This window comes from Ovis canadensis, chromosome 13, assembly GCF_042477335.2.
Source record: "Ovis canadensis isolate MfBH-ARS-UI-01 breed Bighorn chromosome 13, ARS-UI_OviCan_v2, whole genome shotgun sequence".
Classification (NCBI taxonomy): domain Eukaryota; kingdom Metazoa; phylum Chordata; class Mammalia; order Artiodactyla; family Bovidae; genus Ovis; species Ovis canadensis.
Genome location: NC_091257.1, coordinates 48365542 through 48373248, shown reverse-complemented (window position 1 = coordinate 48373248; position 7707 = coordinate 48365542). Strand labels below are relative to the sequence as shown.

General features: G+C 44.9%; 1 long non-coding RNA gene across 2 annotated transcripts; it reads right to left on the bottom strand.

Moving 5' to 3' along the window:
- Window positions 1–341: 341 nt before the first annotated feature.
- Window positions 342–7479, bottom strand: LOC138417465 (uncharacterized). Of its 2 annotated transcripts, XR_011248135.1 has the most exons (5): window positions 7313–7479; window positions 6987–7107; window positions 6371–6478; window positions 1937–3304; window positions 342–1386 (listed from the first exon to the last, which is right to left on the bottom strand). It is a non-coding gene; the product is annotated as an uncharacterized lncRNA (long non-coding RNA). The 2 variants fall into 2 exon arrangements; XR_011248134.1 differs by lacking the exon at window positions 1937–3304.
- Between the last annotated feature and the right edge of the window lie 228 nt (window positions 7480–7707).

Here is a 7707-nt window from a genome sequence, read left to right as displayed (position 1 = left end):
GTTTGGTTATTCTAGGTCCTTTGCATTTCCATATGAATTTTAGAATCAGTGGACAGTTTCTACATAAAAACTACTGAATTTTGGTAGATATTGCCTTAAATCTAAAGACATTTTAAAATTTATATTGAGTCTACTGATCCCATAACTGGGTAAATACATTTCTCAGTTTATTTAGGTCTTGTTTAATTTCTTTCAACAAAGTTCTGCAGCTTGTAGTATACAGATCTTGCATATTATCTTTTGTCAAATTTATTCCTAATTTCATATGTTTGATGCTATTGTATTAGGTTGGTGCAAATGCAATCACAATTTCGGACCGTGAATTTTTAAATCACTGTAACTAGGCTCAAACACATCTTTATTAATCAAAATAGGAACCATTGCAATCAACATATTTTGCCAACAAGAAATAAGTTTATTACTGTAGCTTAATAAGCTGAGGTTCAAAATTCGACAAACTCTTGAAAGCATTTTCTGCCTCCTGATGGTTGTGGAAGCATTTTCCCTGCAAAAAGTTGTCGAGCTGCTTGAAGATGTGGTAGTCGGTTGCCAACAGGTCAGGTGAATATGGCAGATGAAGCAAAACTGCGTAGCCCAATTCATTCAACTTTTGCAGCATTGGCTGTGTGACACGCAGTTGGGTGTTGTCGTGGAGAAGAACTGGGCCCTCTCTGTTGACCAGTGCTGGCTGCAGGTGTTCCAGTTTTTGGTGCATTTCATTGATCTGCTGAGCATACTTCTCAGATGTAATGGTTTCACCAGGATTCAGAAAGCTGTAGTGGATCAGACAGGCAGCAGGCCACCAAACAAAGCCATTGCCTTTTGTTGGTGCAAGTTTGGCTTTGGGAAGTGGTTTGGAGCTTTGATCCAGTTCAGCCGTTGAGCTGGTTGTCTCTGGTTGTCATATAACATCCACTTTTCATTGCACGTCACGATTCAATAGAGAAATGATTCATTGCTGTTGCGTAGAGTAAGAGAAGACGACACTTCAAAATGATGATTTTTAAAAAATTTTTATCAGCTAATGAGGTATCCACTTATCAAGATTTTTCACCTTTCCAATTTGCTTCAAATGTCCAATGACTGTAGAATGGTCGATGCTGATTTCTTTGGCAACTTCTAATGTAGTTGTAAGAGGATCAGCTTCAGTGATGCACTCAGTTGGTTGCTGTCAACTTCCAACGGCCAGCCTCTGCACTCCTCATTTTCAAGGCTCTCATCTCCTTTAAAAAACTTCTTGAACAACCACTGCACTGTACATTCATCAGCAGTTCCTGGGCCAAATGTGTTATTGATGTTGCGAGTTGTCTCCACTGCTTTATGACTTATTTTGAACTTGAATAAGAAAATCACTCTAATTTGCTTTTTGTCTATCATTTCCATAGTCTAAAATAAATATAAAATACACAGCAAGTAATAAGTCATTAACAAAGATAAAGTGAGAAATGTGCATTAAAATCATGTATAACATAACCACATTTATTTAAGAATGTAATACATTATCAAACAGCAAAGTTCAACAATGCAAAACTGCAATTACTTTTGTACTTGGGCTTCCCAGGTGGTGCTAACAGTAAAGAACCTGCCTGCCAGTGCAGGAGACATAAGAGACTTGGGTTCAATCCCTGGGTCAGGAAGATCCCCTGGAGGAAGGCCAGGCCACCCACTCCAATATTCTTGCCTGGAGAATCCCATGGATGGAGGAGCCTGGCAGGCTACAGTGCGTAGGGTCGCAGAACTGGACATGACTGAGGTGACTTAGCATGCAATATATGATATTTTTAAAATTACAATTCTGGATAGCTTATTGCTGGTATATATAAATAAATTTTATTTCTGTATACTGATTGATATTCTATCCTACAGGCATGCAATATTTACTTATTAGTTGATCATATTGAGCATAGATGGTCATACTGTCTGCAGAGAAAGATACCTTTTGCTTCCCCCTTTCCAGTCTGAGGGCTTCCCTGGTAGCTCAGTGGGTAAAGAATCCATGTGCAATGCAGGAGACCCTGGTTCAATTCCTGGGTTGGGAAGATCTGCTGGAGAAGGGATAAGCTGCCCATTCCAGTATTCTTGGGATTCCCTTGTGGCTCAGCTGGTAAAGAATCCACCTGCAATGCAGGAGACCTGGGTTCGATCCTTGGGTTGGGAAGATCCCCTGGAGAAGGGAACGGCTACCCACTCCAGTATTCTGGCCTGGAGAATTCCATGGACTGTATAGTCCATGGGGTCGCAAAGGGTGGATATGACTGAGTGACTATCACTTTCCAATCTGAATGTCCTTTATTTCTCTACTACAAATGTCAAATAGAAGTTGTGAGAACAGGAATCTTTGTCTTCTTTCTGATCTTTAGAAAAGGAAAGGATTTCGCCTTTCACCATTAATTATATTAGTTATACATTTGTTTCATAGCTGCCCCTTATTCCACTGAGAAAGTTCCCTTCTACTACCAGAGTTTTGTTTTTTAATCAGAAACAAATGTTGGGCTTTGTTAAATGTTTTTTCTATGGCTACTGAGATAATTATATAATTTCTTCTTTGACTTGCTGGTTAGTTATAAAAGTATCATTCCATGTATAATTATTTGGAGATTTTCCAAGTATCTGTCACTGATTTGTGATTTAATTCCACCATGGTCAGAGAACACACTTTGTAGGACTTGAATCTTGATAGATGTGCATAAACTTTTTTTAGTCTCAGACTGGAGTGTGACCCATCTTGGTAAATCTTCACGTGCACTAGCAAGGAAAGTGTGTTCCGCTGTTGCTGGGTGATGTGATCTGTAAACGTCAATCGGGCTGAGTTGGTGGAGGGTGTCATCCAAGTTGTCTACGTCTTTGCTGATCTTCTGTCCACTTGCTCTACTGATTGGTGACAGCATGGTGCTGAAATCTGACTGTAATTGTGGGCTTCTCTGTTTCCTCTTGCAAGTCTGTTAGTTTCTGTTTCATCCATTTGAAGCTTTGTTATTCAGTGCATAAACATTTAGAATTGCTATTCACCCTGATTAATGGATACCTTAGTCATTATGAAATGACACTTTTCAATCCCTGATGTTATTTGTTCTATAATCTGCTTTGTCTGATACTAATACTCTCTCTCCAGCTTTCTTTCGATTAGGAGCTAGCGTATCTTTTTTCAGTCCTTTCACTCTTAACCTACTTGTGTCTTAATAACTTTGCCTTTCTTGGAGGATACAACCTTCTCCTGGTTAGAGTCCTCAGCTTCTTCACATACACAACAATGAACAGGGCCCATCAATCTTCCTTCACACTCATGCTCAGTTTTCTCCTTGACCTTGATGGGGATTAAATGGAGGCAAATGGTAAGGCTGAGGCAGAGCATACAAAGAGGAGCTTTAGTTCACCCTGCCATAAACACTATCTTATAACTTAGGTTGAATCCCATCACACATCAGCCATATGTCCTTGGGCAAGCTCCTTAACCACTCTGAGCCTCAGTTTCCCCATCAACAAAATGAACTGAATAATGTCGGCTTGGTAGAGTTATAAATAATCTGTGCATAATGCCTTCGCCAGGGTCCAAACCTCATTTGATGATAGATACTAACCCGCTGTTATTACTTCTATATTAATGTATGTACCATACACATGAATATATTTACATTACAAATCAACCTCTTATGTGAGCACAAAGCAGTCATCATACTTTTTTTTTAATTAACTTGCTGTGCCAGGGAGGTAATAAAAGGAATGAAATCAGCATGTTTTTTCCAACGTGCTTGTCATAAATTAAGCCCCTAGTCAAGTGCCCTTCTCAGGGAGGTTTGGCTAAGGGAGCTTGCTCTGGAATCATGTGATTATGACTCCAACCTTGCAGAACCTTGACAAGGAACAAGGGTCCTAGGCTTCCATAGGGCGCTGCCCCTGGGTCTTTTGCATCTGACATATTAATTCCTGCCTCTTCCTGTAAAGATAATTCATGCTCCTTGGCAGCACTGTGGAAGGCACAATGCCTGGTGCCAGGAGTCTCCTGCAAACTTCAGCAGGGCCGTATTATAATGTGCCACTAGATTAATCCAGTCATCTAAAATGTATTTTTTAAGAGCCAAAGGTCTTTCCCATGAATAACCTGGCGACTATTTGAGCTTCATTATAATTTCCCTCTAATGGAGTTTGGGGAAATGAAATGGGAGTTATTAGCCAGATTTATAAGACTGTCTCCTGAGAAAAGAGGGGATGACTTAGCAGACGAGGTGCAGTGGCTAACTCCCTGGCCCAGGAGACAGAGCTGACCTCCAGTTTGCAAACACAAAAATATCCCCACCTGACAACCACTTTCCTACGCCCCCAGTACAGGGCCGGCAGTGCTTTTAGAATCGGAGGGAGCGCTGCACACACATGCCCCAGTGGGCTCCTCTCCATGTTCAGAATCCTACTCTGCAAGCCCACTAGTGGGTTTTTGTCCAAAAGAATTGAAATCAGAATCTCAAAGAGGTCTTAGCACTCCAGTGTTCATTACGGCATCACTCACGACAGTCAGGATGTGGAATGACCTAAATGTCCAACAACAGATGAACAGATGAAGATGCGGCAGGGACATGCACAGGAATACCATTCAGACTCAGAAGAGAAATTCTGCAAAATGGGACAACACAAGTGAAGCTTGAGGACACTGTGCTCAGCGAATAAGTCAATCAGAAAAACACCTTGGTTCCACTTATATGAGGTATCTGAAATGAAAAAGTCAAATTCCTATGGTACCAAAGAGCAGAATGCTGGTTACCAGAGACTGGAAACAGGGGGAAAGGGAAGTCACTGATGGACAGGCAGGAAGTTTCAGTCAAGTGAGACGAACAAACTCTAGGGTTTGCTGCACAACAGTCAGCAGTCATGGATTATAATCATCTGATGTCACTTACAGGATACGTGGCATGTAGCGACACCAATGAACTTATTCACGAAACACAGAGACAGACATAGAGAACAGATCTGTGGTTGTCAAGGGAGTGGGGGAGGGACAAATTAGGAGCTGGGGATTAACAGATAGAAAGTGCTATACATAAAATAGATAAACAACAAGGATCTACTGCATAGCGCAGGGAGCTGTAACCAATATCCTGTAACAAGCCCTCTGGAAACCTGAAGCCCTGGACTATACAGAAGAAACTAACACAGATTATAAGGCATCTAGATATCAATAAAAATGACAGTAAATTTAAATAAAATTTTTTAAAAGTCCCTGGTGGTCCAGAAATTAGGACTCAGTGCTTTCATTGCCGGGGCCTGAGTGCAGCCCCTGGTCAGGGAACTAAAATCCTACAAGTCAGAAAAACAAAACCAAAATTTTGTTAAGTGGATGGATCTCAAGTTAAGTGTTATTAACACACCAACATTCTTAAAAGTTCATAATAAAGTTAAACATTAAAAAAAAAATTACCCCACCACAAGAGACCATGGGGTTGGTGATCCCACTGGAGCCTAAATGAACACATTCTCCTGCTGGTGTCCAGAGAGTTTTAAACCACCTCACTGAAGGGCAGAGGCACCTTCAGGAGGGAGTATCTTGAACAAGAAAATGGCTGAATGAGGCTCTGGAAGGATAGAGACTCACGTTCCCTCCAGGAGAGTCCGGAGCCATCATCTGGGGAGAAACAGTCCCGGAAGGCGGGGAGTGACAGGAGGATGGGGCGCCCAGGGACACGCCCAGGACCCTGGGCGCCCAGGAAGAGGAGGGGCTCCAGGGGCCAGGAGCAGGACGGGCTGTGTCTGCCTGAAGGAGAACTCTCAGCACGGCTCTTAGATCGTAAGGATCTCGGGGTGGAGAGAGGGACCATGAACAACGATGACACGGACATTCCTACTGAGCACACGTGGCAGTTCATGCAGGTGGTCCTAACAGAGGGCCACACGCTTAAGCAATGTGGCGGCTGGAAGCCCAGGATCAGAGAGTCGGCAGGGAAGGTCTCCTCCCGGGCCCCTCTCTGGCTGGGAGACGCCGGCTCCTCCCTGTATCCTCATGTGGTCTCCCTTCCATGCGTGTCTGTGTCCCAACCAACTCTTCTTTTAAGGACACCAATCACATGGGATTAGGGTCCATCCCAGGGACCTCATTTTAATGGAATCACCCTTATAAAGAACCTCGTCTCCAAATACTTTCACTCTCCTGAGGTCCTGGGGGTTAGGATGTCAATGAGTGTTTGGGGGATGTAAATCAGCCCCCTGGGCTGTAACTCTTAGAATCTGTATGCTTTTCCTATTCAGCCACAGTGAGTCCCATTCACAGGTGTTCCCTGGGCTTTCTCATGCACCTGATCTGCAAAACGTACCTGTGAGACAGGCAGCATCACCGTCCACGCTTTAGACATGAGGACATGAGGCCCAGAATGGCCAAGCAACTCACCTGGCTGGAAGGCAGGACTGACCACAGCCCGCCTGCGACCGGAGGCTGCACCTCAGATCACATCACCTGCCTCCATTCCCGGGCTAGTTACAGAAAAATGTGCAGGACCTAGAAGAGAGAGGAGATGATGACTAAATAAAAGTCACTCACAGTCCCACCCGCCTGCACTCCACACGTAGACTCTGATTCTGCTGTGCAGTCTCCCTGTCCCATCTGACATCAGCTTCCTTAACTCGGGCTAACGTCCTGAACGTCACTTTGCTGGGGACAGAACCAAAGGAGAGCTAATGACACTTGAAAACGGCGTCCATGAGACTTCACGGGTGGGGACATCGGTGATGCTATGGCGCTGGGTGTGAAAAGCTGATTCCTTTACAATGTCTGCAGGATGAGCCCAATTGAAACAAACACACAAACAAGGACAACACCAGGTTGCTAAGTGTGGATCTCTGGCTCAGGCGGAACCATGGGTGATACTAATTTTCCTCCAAGATCACCTGTGTTTATTTCTTGTTTCTCAAATCTGCCATCATGAGTGTGTGGACAAAATGACCTCTGTGAGCAGAAATGAAAACAATAAATGTCATGAGAGAAAAACGACCCCAGGCCCACTCACCGCACTGCAGGTGCCATTCACTGTTGGGGCCTCAGTTCTGGAAGATTCCTCCATATGCATTTGGAAAGGAAAACAAAGGCAGCACGCAGTGTCTGTGAGGAAGTCTCTTGGCAACAACATCCTGAGTGAGAAGTGATAAAAGAACCACATTCCTAAAAGCCCGAAGTGGCCGCTCAAATAGTAAAACTGACGCAGGGGTTTGAAAACAAAGTCCCAGCTTTCAGCCGCCGTTTCCTGAGCCGGTGAGTGCAGCCAGCAAGGAAGAGGAAGCTGGTACCCCCAGAACACCCCCACCCCCCCCCTGGGGGCCCTGCGCTGCTACCCACCCTGAGGCCCCTAAGGCCAGAGGTCTCCATCCTGTCACCCCAGGTGGAGGAGCACCTGCCTCAGGTGCCCTTGGGGACCCAGACCACGGCTCTGTCTGCCCCCACAGCTGGCGCCTGGGGAGGGAGGCTCCCAGGCTCCTAGTCCAGGGAGCAGCGTGCACTTGAATGGGGACCTGGGCAGGCCAGGGTCGGGGCTGGGCACAGGTCCCACCTTGGGCCACCTGCTTCCTGCCGGGCTGCAGAGCCAGGCAGACACAATGGGCAGGCCCCACGTCAGACTCTTAGGGGAAGAAACTCACTCTTTGTGGACCGAGAGATCAGGACAGGATATCTATAATGGTTAAAAAAAAAAAAATGCCTGGGCTGCAACCCCCTCTTTCCCCAAGCACTTCCGA